This window comes from Perca flavescens, chromosome 14, assembly GCF_004354835.1.
Source record: "Perca flavescens isolate YP-PL-M2 chromosome 14, PFLA_1.0, whole genome shotgun sequence".
NCBI classification, from domain to species: domain Eukaryota; kingdom Metazoa; phylum Chordata; class Actinopteri; order Perciformes; family Percidae; genus Perca; species Perca flavescens.
In genome coordinates, this window is record NC_041344.1 from 24,221,671 (window position 1) to 24,241,218 (window position 19,548).

Consider the following 19,548-nt stretch of genomic DNA (forward strand, 5'->3'; position numbering starts at 1 on the left):
ATTCAGCAGCTAAAGAGCCAGATATTTCATTCAGGAGTTAGTACAGCCCAAAACAGAGCTACATGTTGGCGTTACATCCGCCAAAAGGCCAGAAACCTATCAAATTAATAAGGTAATATGTCAGCGTTGTGTATACAACTTGTACAAAGTTGCCAAAAAAATAAAATATTGCTGCTTTAGTAAATGGCGCTTGGAGCCATGCAGTTTAAATGTATAATTTTTTAGGCTCTACTGTTATTTTGCTTTCATAAACAAACCATTACTGCAAGCATTTCAGCATGCTGATAATGTTGTTTTGGCACACTCATTACCTTAGCAAAGACTCACCTGGCTCAGTAAGCCTATACACCCATAAGAAACACATTATAACAACCACACATTAAACAAACACATTAACACATTCTTTTTTAAATTTTTTATTTAACCTTTATTTAACCAGGAGATAATCCCATTGAGATTCAGAATCTCTTTTACAAGGGAGTCCTGGCCAAGGCAGCAGCATCAAAGTCTCAACATACAGTAACAAACAGCAGACAGACTTAATACAACATAGAACAATTACATAAATTGAAACTGATGCAAGCCTTTACACTGTTTACATCAGTCTACTGGTTTCTAAACAATAATATACCAAATCCAAAAGTCAGTGTGGCAACGTTTTGATGAAATATGCCCACTGTTGCAACACTGTCTGCTTCAAGCAGATATTTTAAAAGTAATTTGTGAAACAAAAGTGGCGTAAAGACTTTTGATGAACAGATTCTGATGGAACAATTTGTCCACCACAAACTTGCCATAGATCTGTGTTGCCTCTTTCGTTTTACGGCTGTTATGGTTAGGTGGCCATTAGTTGGAGTTGGTGCATTAGAATATTACCAAATGCATCCGCTTGTGTCATTAGACAGCATGAAATATAATCTGCATTAGCTGGAGCCAAACAGCAATAACAATCAGACCAAGACCAATCAATTCTTGACAGACTTTCCTTTTTCTTGTGGGTGTGTTTTCTATTGCAGTTAGACTCTCAGATGAGAGAAATGCAACAGTTTCATATTGTAGCCTGTGTTTTGCAAAAACAAGTTTCTTTCATAATTGTCTTGAGAGTTCTATTCGGCCTTCAGCGCATCTTGTGTTTCACTAATATGAAATTGGTCCCCAATGCTACCGGTTTCCATGGTAACATCTGACCCTACTGAACCCTGTGTGTTAAAGGTAAGGAGATGCATCGGCTGTCAGTAAAACAAGACTGGGAAGTTAAGCCTCCTATCAAAACATCAAGATGGAGTTTGTTTGAGTGTGTGGACAAAAAAAGATGGACTACACTCATTTTAGAATAGATAATGAATATGTGTGCATACAAACACATCTTGATTTCATTTTCTGTCAGGGTGGTCGATGTCTATGTGGGTGTGTGTGATTGTCGCCTTCTGTATTCACAGCCTCATTCACGGGGAGTTTATATAGAAACTTGGGGTGTGAATGCATTCCTACATTCCACCTGATTTCTTACGCATGAGCACCCATCCAGCAGACAAACACACAACTTCTGGAAATGAGGCTCCATTCCTGTTTTTTGAGGTGCTCGCAGCTGCTTTTTTGTTACACAATACTCCAAAATGAAGGCAGTTTGAGCAAGAGAAAGAAGGAAAGAGTGTATTGTAGTACAGAATTGTCATTGCGTGTGTTTATGTGCAGCTGTTTGGATGCAATGCTCCTCAAAGTTGTTGACTTTATTCATGTAACAGTAAAGCATAGCTAATGGATTAAAACCACAGTAAATGCAGCAACCGCACACAGTGCATGTTCTCTCTTTGCCGCGGTGACGCAGGAGATGAACTCAGTGACATCCTAACCATGTGCTACTGATGTATGTGTCATGTTTGTGGTTCTGGTCATGTTCCAAACCAGACACCCTGCCTGTGTCCTTCAACACCTTAGAGGTTGTTTATGTTGGACAATACAACCCACACAAGTTAACTGACTGGGAAACAACTGAATGCCACACATGGGTGCACGTGCAATTTTCTTTATTTTTTTTCATCCATCTGTGTCTTTCTTTCTTCAAACTGTGTTTCACATTGGCTTTTTCTTAGTTGCTTACAAGCTCATTTTACAGGAGGATGTTAATGTTAATCTGGGATGTTAAAACAAAATTATAATGTTCTGAACTTTTGGTCCTTTTTTTTAAGATTGTTTTTTGGGCATTTCTGCCTTTAAAGGACAATTCCGGCGCAAGATGACGAGTCAGCCGTTCTCTGGGATTTGTTTTCATGCTAATTGAATGTGACCAGTTTTAGCTCAAACCGCTAATTAGCTTATAACGCTAGTCGTTGGGGCCACGCGAAAGTAAAAATAAATCACTATTTTTATACCACTAACAAGGCTCAAAATAGCACCACCCTTCCACTGTAGCATAATGAGGGTCCCTACATGTAAACCGAAGCATTGAGAACTTTGTAAGTGTACACACCGTTTATTAAAAAGATAGTTTAGAAAGACTGTACCTTCACGTATACAGGCAGGCGCCATCTTGGGGAAACAGTCACGATCAGACGAACAACGAACGCTGCGCTGGAGCTATGTCACTGGTTACTGGTTGCACAGCGACGACTAGCAATATTAGCTAATTAGCGGTTTGCCCTAAAACTAGTCACATTCGATCAGCATGAAAACATATCCCAGAGAACGGTCGACTCGGTTATTAACCCATAGGTTCATTTTGCACCAGAATTGTCCTTTAATGCAGTGGTTCCCAACCTTTTTTCCTTGACGCCCCCCCTACTCATGTCTAAGAAAACCTGGCACAGTTACACTATCAGCGCATCAAAATATTAGTTATTTAGGCAATATTACACGAAAAGATGTGCATTCAGTGATGCAAGCGCCTCTGTCATGCCAATAATGACATTAAACCACACCCTGTCATATAATATTGTAATTATGCATACAACGGTTACCAAAAAAATAGAAGACACAATCAAACTATATTCATATTGTGGAGCAATTCACTCTCAAAATAAAAAAAAAGCAACAGAGACGATTTTTTTTGTCCATGCTGAGTCAGACAGCTAACTTGAGCTAACGTTAGCTTTGGGATTTCCCCAACTGAATAAACCACACTTATAAACACAAAGATATAAGATATCTGCTGAAAAAAAATACAAAAATTCCCGTGGACAGATTTAACTAGTATGTCCACGAACTTCACACATAGGCTTAAAAAGGTGCCATGTCACCAACTCACCAACCACAGCTGATGTGACCCAAACATTTCCAATAACTCCAGAGCATTGTAAAAATAAGACAAACTCATTCAATCCGATGACTCACTTTATATAAATATGAGCTTCTGCAAATGCAGTGGTTAAGTTCAAGTTCCTATGTGTTCAACAAGGTTCAGGATTTATTTCATAGTTTTTGATTCAACAAGTTACAATGTATTATTTTTAGTGATGAGCACAGTGTGCCGTCATGCCGATTTAGATTACGTTCTGATTGTCTAGTTGACCAATCAGATTGCCTCGTTGGATCTGTTTGTTGTATCGACTGCGTGCTTGCTTTTGTCGGCACACAAGCTGTTTAAAGACACAATATGGTGTGTAGAGATGAGATGTTGCCAGCTGAGCTCCAAAGTCACAAAGATGTCTATTCATCTAGTGATGTGAGTGCTGGGACAGTGGCTCGACAGGATTAGCTCACTATGAGCTCACTTTACTGCATCCACAGGTGGTCAGTGGGAGCCAGACACATGCACACACACACACACACACACACACACACACACACACACACACACACACACAGAAATTCTCTTTGCGCTGTCATCCTTTCATTCTTGGGCCCTTTTAAGGTTTCATAAACTCGTGTGATTTGGCTGATGGGCCTCCAGATGTTTTACATTACCTTCTCATACTGGTCCACTCTGTAGGAGAACCTCAGCTGGATTTCACCACAGAACAGTGATGTAGATTGTCTCCGCTCTAAGATCACATGACAGAATGATCCATCTAATAAACTGTTATCAGTTTTAAACTTAACATTTGAAATATTAGGACATATTGTTGAAATCACACACCATCTCTGCCTTTGACTTTCACCTCCCCCCCACCCCCCGCTTCCTCTCCTTTATGCTGTTATCTTCCTGACCTTGGATTGTTGGCTGGTTATTTATCTTCCAGCATTCCAAAGGGGGAGATATTAGCATGTACGCACCGTAAGATTTACACTGACTACCTTTGACTGTGAAATGGAAAAATTGTGATTTTGGGACAATGAAGGATTGAGAGGTGAAGTAAAGTGAAAACTGTTGACAGAATTAGGGAGGGAGAACGGAAAGAAGGTGGCTCTCATCTAAAGAATATAAAGGGTAGAGAAGAAGAGAGAAACACGTTGTATAGGGCTGTGTATAATTCGAGAACAAGGCTGCCAGCAGATTCCCTTGCTATTTTCATAACGACTGTCTTGTGCGGATTGTGATATTCCATATTCCATTATCCTGCTGGGTAAGGCTCGCCTAAGCCTTTTGATTCCTGTAAGCTGGGCTAAGACGCTCTCTTCTTGGTCCTCCTTTGAAGATCCCATTTACTGTGTGCCACTGTCAAAGTCGGGGACTCCCTGCAGAGAGCTTAGGCAACACACAGTTGGATAAAGAGAAGATGACTTTTCGTCTCTGCTATCTATCCCTTCTATGCACCACCCCATCTCGTCTTTCCAGCCCTGATCTTTTATGTTCTGTTGCTGTTTCTCTCTGTGCATCTCATTGCTCTCCTCTGCTTTTCATGCAAGCAAGCAATACCTGCACACACAGATGCCTCTTGAAATCCATTCTCCTTCTTTTAGTTTCTTTTCTGTTTTTTTTTTTAAAGCTGTATTTCCAACCACAGGAGCAAAACAATAGGAAGACTGATATAGTTATTTTTTTAACCAACCTCTGTCTTCTCTCCTGTTTCCCGTTCTTCTCCATCTCCATCTGTCTGTGCTTTAGACCAAGTAAGGTCTGTTTAAAGTCAGTGAATAGGCTATGTCTGTTGTAGTTGTCGTCATCAATTTTTGACCTGTAACGTCATGTTCTGGCCGGTTGCACCAAAGTGTTCTTTGGAGATGGAGGGGGATCTCTACCGTCCTCCTCTATTCTGTCCTCTCATGCCCTTCGTCTGTAGGACCTTTTTGTGTTCTTTCTCTAAATGGAAGGATGTTTTAGGCAGCATGCAATTGTGGTTTGTCTGCATACTCTGCTCCTAAATGTAGCATGGGAATTTTTTTAGCTGTTGAATAAATCCTTCTGAAGGACCCATAACCCTTTAGCAAGTCTCATGCAGTTATAAAAGAAAGTTTGCTATTTGAAGCTTTGACCCACATTTAACTTAAGCTGCCAATGGGAAAGAAATCCTGTTATTTCAGCCATGGTTGGAAGAAGTGTTGGGCTCATTGCTCATTTAAAGAAAACTTATATAGTTACTACCTGAAAGTTACTACCGGCAGAAATACATTACACCACTTATTACGTACATTTTCCTTTACAATCATAATCTTAATTAAAGCTGCACTAGTCACAATATTGTGGATGAAAGGACTTGAAAGGGGTCGCTCATAGTAACACACAGATCTCCTCAGCTCTATGGAGCCTTTTAGCATCTTTCAGCTCATTGTTTTAGCTGGTCAACTGTCAAACTCTTCTCTTATTAGCCATGTTTCCAGGCAGCTGTTTTCAGTAAAAAAAAAGTTCTGATAGACAACAACACGATGCTCTACCTGCTCAGCATCACGTGACAACCTGGTGAACATAGTGGAGGATATACAGTAGCAGCTTAAGACCCAGATGTGTATGATGTTTGTATTTAACTTGCGCTCATCAGGTGGTAATAAACACAACATCAAATGAATGCTAATGTTGCACTGTGTCTGCCGAATATATATCTATAAATGAATGCAGCTTTAAGTTTAAGAAATGGGAATACTTAAAAAATGATACATAGATGAGGTGATGTGAAAAGTAATTTTTCTTTGTTGAAGTAACATTTATGAGCACGGACAAGCCATGTTACTGCTCAAATCCCACACAGCTTCAGAGAATCAGTGTGATCTCTGTGTCTCCTGTATAAAAGGACTCAGTGTTTGCATTGCTCTGTAATGGGGCTCAGTCCAGTGGCTTCCTGCATCGCCACCTAAATTGAATTAAATCATCAGACCATACCATTAAACAGTGCACACACACACACACACACACAGGCCCTTATGTGACCTTACCATTCAAAGATTACTATTGCTTGGATTTCACGTTAGGCTTCATTTTCCATCATCACTGTGCCAAATCTATAGTTGGAAACTTGTGACAGTCTTAGCTTAGCATGTCCTGTCCTGCTGATGGAGAAGAAAGCAACATCAAACCTAGGATTAAACCTCGCTGAAATGAAGTCATCCATCAATCACAATGGCTTTTGCTGGTCATGTCAAAGTGCTCATTTAGAGGTTTTTTTTCTGACACTGATAAGATAAAAAAAAACTGGTTTGCTACGCTGCGATAATTACATATGTTCTGTCTCGGGTTAGAAAACCAAGACTGAAATCAATGTTATTGGATTGATTCAACCAAAAGTACAAATACTTCGTCATTGTACTTAAGTAGAATTTTCACGTATCTGTACATTACTTCGTTGTTTATATTTCTGGAAACTTTCACTTTTACTCCGCTACTTTTCCTAAATAAAATGCATACTTTTACTTCACTACATTTTCCCTAAGCATCTTCGCTAATCATTACTTGTACAAATGTTTTTGTACATTGGAGTGAAAGATTCTTCCTCACAAAAAAAAAAGATTCAGTTTTTGTCTTTATTGATGTCAGACTTTGAATTAGATTTTTAAGAAGGTGTGGGAACCCTGAATGTTATGCTTTACCATAAGGAACACACAATAATGTTCATTATCAACATTTTTCTTTACTTTTACTTCAAAAAGTTAAGTACATTTAATATCAGAAAATTACTTTTGATAAGTAGGCTACAGTACATATCAGATACTTTAAGACTTACTCAAGTAATATTCTAAAAGGTGACTTTAACTTCTACCAAAGTCATTTTCTGGTAAGATACTTTTACTCAAGTATTGCTTTCAAGTACTTTATACAAGACTGTATACAGTAACCATGACATGAACACAAATGCGCGCAAACACATTTGTGTACAAATTTACTGTGTGTGTGTGTGTGTGTGTGTGTGTGTGTGTGTCTGCCAAGCAGATGGTGTCCGTGGTGCCAGCTCCAACCTCAGCCACTGTTTATACTTCAACATTTGGCAGCCGGTTTACTCAAACACGCTGTTGTCTTTTCAAGCGGATTTACAAGTGTTTTCAGACTGATTGAGTCAAAATGGTTTCGACTTGTTTACGAAAGCGAAGCTCAGTTCATTTGCCGTGCATAATGGGATTTGTCCGAGGAAGAGTGATGGAGGGGGGAGTGTGTTTCTGCGACTTTATTGAAGGCCCACGATTGGCAGAATGAGATGTTGTTGTCTGTGGGCGGGAGGGAAGCGCACACACAACCCTCAGCGACTGCATATCTCTCGCTCACATACACACATTGTAGCACTTATATTGCTGAAGAACAAACTAGTACTTTCACTGCCTGCACACGTATGTGTGTGTGTTACATGTGTGGTGCATTGAAAACAGGGTGCATCTGTTCAGGCCTAATGTGTTCAGTGTGATTCGAATGACAGAGAGTCCGATGAACTTAACGTCACTTGTACCTCTTAGCTCAGCGCTTAGGACGTCAGCAGATGTTTTTTTTTTTTTTTTCCATCTAAACTCTGCTCCTCACTCCTCATCAGCACACTTGATATTGATGAAAAGCATCCAAATGTCCATGGTGACAGTGGGAGCACTTCATTCTAAATGCATAGCTTTATATCCTCCATTGTTAAAACAGCTTCTATATCCATTCCCCTTGTGTTTCAGCAATTTATGACTGAATAACATGACATGAATTCATTGTAATAGACAGATAGTCCAGAGAGTACAGAATAGAACAAAGAAAGATTTTCTCAGAAATGTCCAATGTCAATTTTTACCATCTCTAAAACTTTGAGAGTATGATGAGGACATGAAATTATGTAAATTACATTTTGGTTAAACTAAAAAGTCAAATGCAGACATGCATTCTGATTTTCTAATGGGACAAACCCAACTGTGACATTTGGAGTTTGTATCATTATAGCAACTGAGAAAAGGTCAAGCAGGTGGGGAGTTTGAACAGCTGCTAAATGTGTAGCAATTCTTTCCTGTTAAATAGACGTCTTTATCTCAGTGGAATTTTACGGTGATAAACCACAGGTCTTTATACTGGGACAGTGGAGAGATACACTATCTTTTGGTTTGGCATCCATCAGTTTGAGTCTTGTGTCAAGTCTAGAAAAAAAGATTATTTTCAATAACAGGATGGATATAGTAAATCCATGAAACCTTGTACAGCAAGTAAGAGGAAGTACTTCAAAGTATGGGCAAGAGTGACATGGATGAACTCACGTGAAGAAAACTTTTATAAAGGTACAGCTTCAATTTTTTAATTTTAGTGTACTGACATGTTCTACGACATTCTCCCCGCAGCTTAATTAGATTCTTTAAAATATATCAAATTGTTCCAAGTATGAATCCTGACTTGGACGTGTATACACAAATATCCCAAAATGTCAAACTACTCCTTTAACTAAAGTAGGCTAATATCAGTCCATGCCATGACTTAGATATAAGACTATATATGGAAAGACATTTTTTACTATTTTTTGCTAAGACTTTTTGAAGTTTGTTTCAATTCAAACCAGCCGATCGACTCCTCAGACTTTTCTGATGAGGGATTTTAGGTCCGACAAAGGAGTCAGACTTGAGGGTGTCAGTCCTGTCCTTTCCTGTCCAGCAGTCCTGTCCTGTCCAGGCCTGTCCTGTCCCATCCAGTCCCGTCCTGTCCCATCCAGTCCCGTCCAGTCCCGTTCCGTCCCGTCCCGTCCCGTCCAGTCCTGTCCTGTCCTGTCCAAGTCTGTGCAGAAGCTGCAGGTCTCTCATTAACTCATCAGTCATACTAAATGAGTCCATTTACCATTAGAGAGACGTGCCCTCGGCTAACCTGCAGCACCTGTGCCTTTCTTTCTCTTTCCAGCTGTTGCCTGGCTCGTGTTACTTTAATAAGTAAATTAAGCATGTTCATTTAGATGTAAAGGTTTTTGTAGAATGCACTCCACTTGAAATCTCTCAGGTTGGTTTTGCCTGGAGGCCTTTGTGTCTCTCCAAACCATCTAATTTCCAGGGTCACCCTGAAGACTCCTATGCTCCCTCCCACACCAGCTGGCAACAAATAGATTCATCGTCTAGTTAAGACTGTAGATGAATGTAGCGTACAGTGGGTAAACTGTGTCTCCGCTCTGAGGCATCTGTATCAATGTTTCTCAGTTTGGCTCAAAAAAAAAAAAAAAAAAAAAAAGCTTTCAAGTTGGAACAAAAACAGCTCATTCTCCATGGGAAAAAGATACCCACAATCCCCTTATCAGGTAGAGAGAGAAACAACAGCAGGGAGAGAATGAGAGAAGGATAACAAAAAGAGAAACAGTTTACTATTTTTAAGCACAGTGGGTGCTGCAGCTTAGTTTAACTGTGTGTGTGTGTGTGTGTGTGTGTGTGTGTGTGTGTGTGTGTGTGTGTGTGTGTGTGTGTGTGTGTGTGTGTGTGTGTGTGTGTGTGTGTGTGTGTTCCCTTCCTGAAGTGGAATCAGTCACCTCAGCTCAGGTGTACAACCTGCTTCAAGTCAGGATTAAGAACTGAAGCAAATAGAGAGTTAATCTGTGCTAAAGAAGTGGGACACCGGGGTTAGGTTAGGAAGACATACAGTACAATATAAACCATCAAGGGACCATGCTTGTTGATTTAGTTCCGTTTATTCACAATGCAGTGATGTTTGTCAATGAAACTACTTCTGAACCTGTATTAGGATAAGGTGCCTGAAACCTCGTTTCACTTTCATACTTATATTTATCCAAACATTGCAGTGGAGCAGTAGTTGGTTGAACGCCTCAAAAACCCACAGAAATACATTTTTAAATGTTAGTCACACACACACACACATAGATGTGGATATTTAAATTCTCAGTTTAGGCAAATCATATTTTTATTGTAGGATTTTTAGATAAAAATGTATATACCATAACTAGATTCTTGCATTGACCCAGTTTTACTTGTTCATCATAACCAACGTTTAAGCTGCCTATTGTAAAACCTCAACTTTATCAAAGCTCTTTGTCTTATAACCGCTACCTTACATATTTATGTGACAAAGAGGTAAAATGGCATCTCTTCCGTTTTTTTATTTTTTACATAATCCAATTAATGGTGGAGAAGCATAATATTCACACAGTATGTGCCCACAAGATAGCAGGGGGTTCAGAATGTGTGCAAACCTCTTATAGTTTTCTGATACAGTTTTGCTCACAATCCTACAGTGACTCGTTTCCCTCTCTCTCTTTTTCCTTTGCCCTCTTCGTTCTCCTCACCATTTCTAATCAACCCCTTCTCTATCTTGTTCCCTCTTTATCTCGCTCCCTCTGTGACCCACCCAGAGGAAATCACAGGTGCGGTGGTTCATGGGTGGTGACAGTTACTGTACTCAGTGATTTATGTCCTTCCTTTTCTATTTCCTTGGCCCCTTCCCTCCGTCTCCCTCCTCATGCCTCTCCCCTTCTGTCTCCGCCACTCCTGTTGTCATCTTCTCAGCATCTTTAGTTTTACATTTTGTATCTCTGTTTTTATGCTCCCTCTACGACTATTAGCTCTCATCAGATACAGTAAGGAATGAGTCGGAACTCGCAGTGAATATTTCATTCTGTGCAGGCCAAATGAACAGACGGTGCCAGACATTATCGTACCATGATACATGAAACATTACATATTCTACTAGATATGTGCATGGAGGAGAGGATGGAGGTTAGCCTGCCTCTCTCTCCCCCTGGTTAATACTACACCATTCAATGAAGGGGAGCTCATAACTCAAGTCCACCACAGGAGCCATATCAGGGGCAGCAACGAGCTGAATAATGACACCTGTGTGCGTGTGCGTGTGCGTGTGCGTGTGTGTGTGTGTGTGTGTGTGTGTGTGTGTGTGTGTGTGTGTGTGTGTGTGTGTGTGTGTGTGTGTTGGGCACGAGGTTTATTGCTGGTCACATTTTAACCCTCTCTTCCTTTACTCTGGCAGTTTCATTACTTCTATTAAAGGGATGGAAAGAGCAGCTGGGAGAGAAAGACATTGCAGCCAATCATTGTGGTCAGCAGACAAAGACACCACTGTAAGCCACCACTATATATGCACCAATATCCCTAGATGCTGTTTAGTGTAACACAAAGTATAAGATATAAAAACCATTCCTCTGTGTCCGAACATTCTGAAACCACATCACGCTATGTTGCACTGGGTGGCATGTTCCTTAATTACCATTAACATGGCTACTGTGATTTATCTTTAACAATCCCACATGCACCGCCCTGCTGCTGTAAATACTACCTAGAGCACCAAATGTGTATTCATCTGCAGCTGAAAATAGTCTCCAACAAATGTATTTACTCCTGTTTGAGTAACGTTTGCTAACAAATACAGTGCCCAGCTGTTTCAGGAAATTATTTAGCCTTTTATTTTTTTATTAAAGTTTATATTTGTAACTTGTTTTTAAAGATTTTTGTTGTGGGGCTGAGAGTTACAGACAAGGTGCAGTTGGAAAGTATTGAAAGATGAACATATTGTTGGTTTTTGTCTTTGTCATTGTTCAGCCTCACACATTTACACTCAGATTTGGATTTTGTTGAGCATTGTGCTCAAGTCATGGCATTTCAGCAGCTAATTCGCAGCATTTTTATACTGAATGTCCCAGGAACATGGGGATGAGGAAGTCCCAAGCCTCTGTCTTCTTGAACAAGCGCCTGTTGTCCTCGTGTTTTTCCACAGCTGTGACATTGTGTTAAGGTGAAGCCATTCTGCAGGTGTACTTGAGACCTAAAACACTGCTCCTGTTGTTATTCCTCTGAGAGACCCAAATGCAGATGCAGAATCAGGAGTGATGAAGGAAAAGAGATTTACTTTGAGGAGAAAGGGGATATGAAGTGGGATGAGCGATGGCTGCTGCTGCTGGCTGGTAGAGAGGAGTTGTGGCTGGAGATGCAGATGAGAGAGCAGGGAGGCAGGTGAAGTGGCAGGCTGACGAGGATGATCTTGAATCAGAGGGGAAAAACAGGATTAGGCAAAGCCAAAAACACAGGAGGAGATATTCAACTATACATGATTACTAGAGTGGCCTGAAAGGTAGCAAAGTAGCTGACGGAACGATCTTGCGATGAGTGACCGGGGTAGATATATATATATATATATATATATATATATATATATATATATATATATATATATATATATATATATATATATATACTGGAGCTTAGTGGCCAGACCTATCTCCACAGTGCTGTGAAGTAAGGTCTGGCTGCTCCACACATACATTCCAGGATGGGAAAAAAAACAAAAACGCTGAGTTGTTTGCATTTATTTAAACAAATTACAGTTGTCTTGGCGGGCGCTATGCTCCGGACAAAACTTGCCATTTTCAGCGTGTAGCTTGCTAGCTCGAAGTTTGTTGTTATTTCCCAAAGCGAGCGGAGTTTGAGAATGGCAACACACAGAGAGCGGAAGCGGAGGGACATCGGATGTCTGGCAATTATCCTGGAAATGGAACCTCTTTGATCCAGACTAACTGGAGCTGAAGGCAGGTGTGGGTGATGAAGCTATCAGGATCCAGGAGAGAGCAGAGTGACACAGACTGGAACACACAGGGGACGGGAAAAAACATTGAGAAACACAAGAGAAATCCAGGGTCACAGCTCCTAATTGGCAAGCACAATGATCCACATTTTTGGCATGTTTTAATGATTTAGCCAAAAAGATATTAAAGGCTTTTTAAATTTTACCCTCTTGAGTGCCTCAGTTTCCTTCAGCCTTTTTTTACACTAGTAAAAATTAGTCGCTGCAGAGCGGAGGAGGGTCTGGCTAGTCCACACAGCATTCCCGGGAAGGGTGGAAAACATGCTCTGGTTTATTGGCATTTCTTTAAATCAATCACAATCGTCATTGGGCGGTGCTAAGCTCCGAACGGAGCCGCTGTAAAATAGTTGTGCGAGAGAAAACTCAGATTGGACAGATAGTCTAGCTAGCTGTCTCAATTTCCCCTGCAGAGATCTGAGGAGCAGTTAACAATAGTCCTCATAAATCCACCAAATTTAAAATTCCAACACAAAGAAAGTGAGAGGAAACGGAAAAGACATGCATTCGGCGGAATTTCTTGCAACAGCGGAGCAATCCCGGAAGTGGAACACGAAGGCTATAAACTACTACACACCTAATCCATGCAGACTGCATTGTGACCGATCAGTATTTTACCTTTGTTGTTCATTCTCATTTCCCTGCTTCCCCATGTCCACCCAGCCACTTTTTTTGAACCCAGCATGTACGCACTGAACCACACATCCATTAATACACACACACACACATTGGCCGCTTTCAAGCTTAGTCGGGCATGAAGTGGAAACCCTGCTACTTCTCATGGCCGAGTGGCCTGATGGCTAACCTGATACTGATGTTGAGGTTATGACAAAGGCAGAATAGCTATCCCTATTTTATTTTATTCTCTCTCTCTCTCTCTCTCTCTCTCTCTCTCTCTCTCTCTGCTTCTCTGTTTACATCATTCCTCCCCTGTGCAACAAATGAGAGGTTGAGCTAAGGACATGAGATGAGCTAATACTCACCATGTGGTCACAGTATTACATTTTCCAATAAATGTGTGTGTGTGTGTGTGTGTGTGTGTGTGTGTGTGTGTGTGTGTGTGTGTGTGTGTGTGTGTGTGTGTGTGTGTGTGTGTGTGTGTGTGTGTGTGTGTGTGTGTGTGTGTGTGTGTGTGTGTGTGTGTGTGTGTGTGTGTGCGTTAGAGTTTGGGCTTGGTCAGTCCACTGGGAGCCATATTTTACATTTAGCTGCTTTTTCTTCCATCATCAGTACAAAGTGGCCCTGTGTATCTACAGTGAATGTTCTCATCGAATGACCTGCTGTTTTTGCAGTCTCATCACTGGCAGCCCAGACAGAGTCAGAGTTGATACAGCACTCTCTAGTGGAGCAAGAAGTTATATGTGTGTATAAGAAATGACAGTGTTGATGTAGAGCGGCTTATCAGAGAGAAGAGGTTTGTGTCTGCTCCGGTAAAACTGACGTATTTGCCTGTTATTGAATAGGTCAGTCTTGTCTGGTTATTTTGTAAATGATTCAGTTATGTCAACTGATTTTCTTTCCATTTGTAAGCAGTATATACAGTATCCCAGATATCTGCCCGCTGTGGTTATGTGGTGGTCACTTTGTTTTTGTTTTTAAAGATTGTTCTTTGGGCCTTTTAGGCCTGTGTTATATATAGGACAGCTGAAGATGTGAAAGTGAGAGAGAGAGGGGGAATGACATGCAGCAAAGGGCCGCAGGTCGGAGTCAAACTTGCGCCCACTGCGACAAGGAGTGAGCCTTTGTACATGGGGCGCACACGCTACCAGGTGAGCTACCCAGGCACCCCAGGTCACTTTGTTTTAAAGAGCTTCTGGATTCAAAGGCACACTTTATGTTATTGTATTCATGTTTTATCATCCTAGAAAATTAAAACAGGAACCAGATCACGTTGAAGAAAAAGGAAATGATTGAATTGAAAATTACTACTGTTATATATACTATTATATAACTGCCTTACTATTCGCTTCAGCTCTACTGGCTGGAATTCACAACATGAGATATAAATCAGAAAATAGAGAATGGCATGTCAAATCATTATCATTATGTTGAATGTTGCTCTTACTAATGAGGTGCTTGTCTTTTGGCGTTTGACATTTTAACAAGCCTGTATTGTCGGCTGCCTGAACTCTGATTGTCCTCCAACAGGCAGTTTGACCTGCTAACAAGTGCAACAGTCAGGCTCAGTTGATTTATAATATTTCCTTTAGTGTTAGAAGGCTGTGAAGCAGCGTCTGAGTAGCCCTTGAAAAGCCACTGTACTTGATTTAAAATTGTATTGTATTATTGTAATTGTATCGAATATTTGTTGTTTTTCTACAATCACTCTCTATAATTAAAATGTGAAGTTTGGGAAATCCACATTAGCATGAAGTTAGCAAAATGTTAACTTTCCTCTATTGTAATGCACCGTGTTTTTTGCTTATGCAGTGGAATGGTGTGTTGTGTGCGCTGAATCAAAGGCATTTGAAGCCCCTCTCTCCCCTTTGCCCTCTCTCCCAAGACCAGATGGTGTCTCTTTAGGCCTTCTAATGAATATTGATATGAGGGGTTTTGGTTAACAACAGGGGGGTACACAGGCTGGGCCAAATACCCCTAAAATTGGCACTTAGTAAAGGTCTGATTGAGGGGACTGGGTGTGGAAGGGATTTATAAGAAAAGGCATGGGCCACATCACTGCGAAACAAATCGGTTTTCTTATGCACATAAGCTCCCACATGTCACATATTGTCTTGCACAAATATATATGGATTAGGAGCTAATTAGTTTAATTTAGTCGCCTGAGTGACATCATCCAGAGGATACGTAATGCTTTAGTGTTTAGTGTAAAGTTAAAATAAAAAAAGGAGTGAAAATGTAAAATGAAAGAAACATTTCTAAGCAAAAGACTGAGACGAGAAGTGCTGATAGAGGGAGATCTAAATGTCAGGGGTGAGGGAGTGTAAGGTAAAGAGATGGACAGGTTAAGCCACTGGCGGAGTTAATCCTCTGGCATGACTCCAATGTCTAAAGCTGCTCTCCTGAAGGCCTCGGCTTATTCCAGCCCCCGCTCAACCCGAGGCTAAACCTCCGCCAGCAGCACCCCAGGCTGGGCAGTCTGACCCTGGACACTAGGGTGGAGCTTTCTTCACTGGAGAAGCTTAGCATCCTCACCCATTCTCCAGTGCCAGGAGTTCTGTGTGGGTGCAGTGTGAGGAGGGATGGTGTGTGTATGGATGAAAGTAATTGTGCTACTACCCTCCAGCTGGTCCGAGTGTATGGGCCAGCTGTAGCCCCCTGCCGTGTCACTTTATTAGGAATAAACATCCATTCAGAGCGCAACTGGATGAAGTGCTGCTTCTATAGTGGGGAAATAACCCTTTTGAACACAGCATCACTTGTTTGTTTGGCACAGAATCAGCTTTTAGGTTGGATTTTTTTCATAGCCGTGTTACATTTCATACCCTCTGCAGTTTGTCAGGAAACATTAGTAGGCGTCTAGAAACTCACACACACACACAAACTCACACACACACACACACACACACACACACACACACACACACACACACACACACACACACACACACACACACACACACACACACACACACACACACACACACACACACACACACACACACACACACACACACACACACAGCGCCATGAGAGCTGCGATGATGAACCGAGGCTGTGTCAGCTATTTATAACTCAAACTAGACCTCTGTGGCTATGAGGCAAAGGGGCAGACAGGAAGAGAAAGGCAGAGAAAAGAAAAATGTGAAGGAAGAGAGATTGGCAGAGACAGAGGGAGGATAGGGCACTGGAGAAAGTGATGCAGTGGAGAGGGTTAGGCATTACAGCACGTTGAAGTAGTTGTTTAGCTTTTCACTGAGGACACAACCTCTACTGTCAAATGTCAAATGTAGCCCTTAGATAATGAGACAGAGCATCAGACAGACGCCATGCTGCTGAAGGCTTTCATTAGGGAAAGGACAATGACAAATAGAACTATATAACCTTAAAGTATACCAGTGGTGTAGTTTTAGCTTTTCTTACAGCCAATAAGATAAGCCAAACAATAAACACGAGGGAAAGCCTCCAGTGCTGCACAATTGCCTAAAAAAACACATTTTCATGGCAGAAGCTGAAGAATGCAGTTCTTAAAGTAACAACTTTGATCTTTTTTGTCTAAATTATTACATTTCTGTTTTATTTTACTGCAAAAAAACAACTTAGTTTTCTAGTTCTAGGATTTAGTTATGAGGGAAGTTTACATCTATGCATTTTGATTAAGAATCCTTTCTTTGGCTTTTAAGTTGTATTATGCAACAATATGTTAAAATGTTAGTAATTATCAAGGTAGTATTTTACACCAATACATACTAGGATTTCTTTTTTTTAATTTTTTTTATTACAAACCAAACAGTACAAACTCAATGTAAACCCACAAAAAGGTGGTTCCCAACCTGTGGGTCGGACTCCCTCCGGGGCTCTTAAGATACATCTGAAGCGTCACAGGATTGTTAAAATTGTTCTCTAATTGTCACTCTTGTTCTTAGATTGTTTTATCTTTCCAGGCTCTTGGCAATTCACATGTGTGATGGGTGCATACACACAATCACACGTGTGCTTCTATATTGAGTGAAGTGTGGGTGGATACCTCCTGAAAGCCTGACTTTGACAGCCGTTTTGCTTGTGGAGGGGGGTGGCCTTTATTTGACAATAGAGAGGGAATTGCAATGGAGGGAGCCAGTGTGAGCGACAGAGCAAAATATATAGAGAGGGAGAGAGAGCAGAGGGGGGGAAGGGAGGAGGGTATCAGACTCAGGGATAAGGCAGCTGGGACAGGCTGCTTGGCTGGAAGCAGATCTTATTGTGTACTCGTCCGTCCCGAGTCACTCAGACACTCTGCAGAAGGAGGAGAGAGCTTCTCACTCTGACAACAGGCCACCTACAGCCACTCACAGACAAACGGCTGGTTTTTTTTTCCTTAGAGTTCAGAGCATCAGGATCTTCTTTGTAAAACAAACTGACTTTTTACACCACTGACAGAAAGGGGAAAAAAAAAAAGGACTTGTTGGACTTTATTTGCCTTTACCACAATATTTTGATTTTGTATCTGCTATGGCGCTGGTGTAGGCATGGTAGTCTACTGGAGGAAGCGCCTCCACTCTCTGCTGTCTGTCTTCAAGAAGAAGGGTGAGTGCTGACTCCCGTGGCAGTCGTTGGCAGGCTGTAGCTTTGACTTTAGGCTGCTGACAGAAATGAACGCTGGTTTGGACAGTAATACTCTTAAAACTTTGCTTTGATTGAGGTTTGTAGAGTTAAACTGACCTTTTTTACATTACATTATATGCCCTAAAAAGTTTGCGTTGCACGGTTGAGGTTACGAGGTGATGGATTAGTAAGTTAGTTAGTGTAAAGACTTGCTGATAATTGCTGATTTTGTGTGCTGCTCATTGTCTCTGTCTCACAAACACAGACACACTGCCATGCAAGAATTAGTGCTGAAGACAATTTAGGGGTTCTCTCTAATGAGATAAAGGGCTTAACTGACTTTTTTGGCGGTCGTCTTAATCGACCAAAAGCCCTAAACCTCCTGCAGGGGTCTGGCGGAGTCTCATGAACGGTACAACTAGTAGTTAGAGCACAACACCTTAAATGCGAGTAATATGCACTCTGCGATGGCTGTTTTTTAATGAGCTTCTGTTTCTTGGATGGCATCAGACAGTCCCAGGTTCACAATGACCTGAGATTTCCCACAGCCACACACAGGGGCGGGCATTGTGTCTGGGCTGCCTCACCTGTGTGATTGCAGAGGGGATAGAGGTAGGAGTGTCTGTTACCTTACACACACAAACGTGTACAGTATGTACGTCCACACTCACACAGTGTTACCTTACCAGGCGAGACTGAGAGCCACAGTGTTGAGAGTGACAAAGGAGGGAAAGGGGACACCTCGCGTTGACTTCTGATTAGCTAATAACCGACAACATACAACTGTATGTAACTGACATAGCCCACACAGCCAAAAGCAAGCATACAGCTAAAAATAATAGACAAAACAAATTATAATGGGCACCTGGGTAGCTCACCTGGTAGAGCAGGCGCCCATTTTCTGTTTATAGGCCCTTTGCTGCATGTCATTCGCCCTCTCTCTTCCCTTCATCTGTCCTATATAAATAAAGGCCTAAAATGCCCAAAAGATAATTATAATAAAAATATTTTTTCATCATTTTTTGAGACCTGCCTTTAATTTACACATTCTCCTCATAATCATTTAGCTGCCCCTGCCTAGTTTGCACTTAAGCCCTCTAGAAAAGAATAAGTGCCTCACAGGCAAACCACATGCCACGGAAGTCAAACTGTCTTTGGTTGTCACATCAAATATGAATGTGTGACAATATTTAAGACAAGATGGCTTCCACCTCCTAAATCCCCAAATACTATGGTTTGTGGGCACATACTCAAGGCAAAAAAATATAAAGCTAACCATCTCTTGAACACTATAGGATAGGCAAAAATAAGCCTTGGCTTCAGCCTATTCCTTTTTCGGTTAGCTACATTGGCAAATTGTGGGAAATAATTGTTTCATTCATGTACGGTATGTTAACTGAAATAAAATGATTCATCATCATCATCAACACTGAAGTTTAGTATAACAGAACTACAGCTGGCTGGGCCGTTGCTCCAATTGGCCCTGCCAGCTTTGCCTATATTTACTGCTG

At 41.2% G+C, this 19,548-nt stretch overlaps 1 protein-coding gene across 2 annotated transcripts in view; it reads left to right on the forward strand.

The window, feature by feature from the left end:
* Positions 1 to 19,548, forward strand: part of nhsl3 (NHS like 3) — a 41,113-nt gene that overhangs the window by 13,835 nt on the left and 7,730 nt on the right. The gene's annotated exons all lie outside the window — the stretch shown is intronic.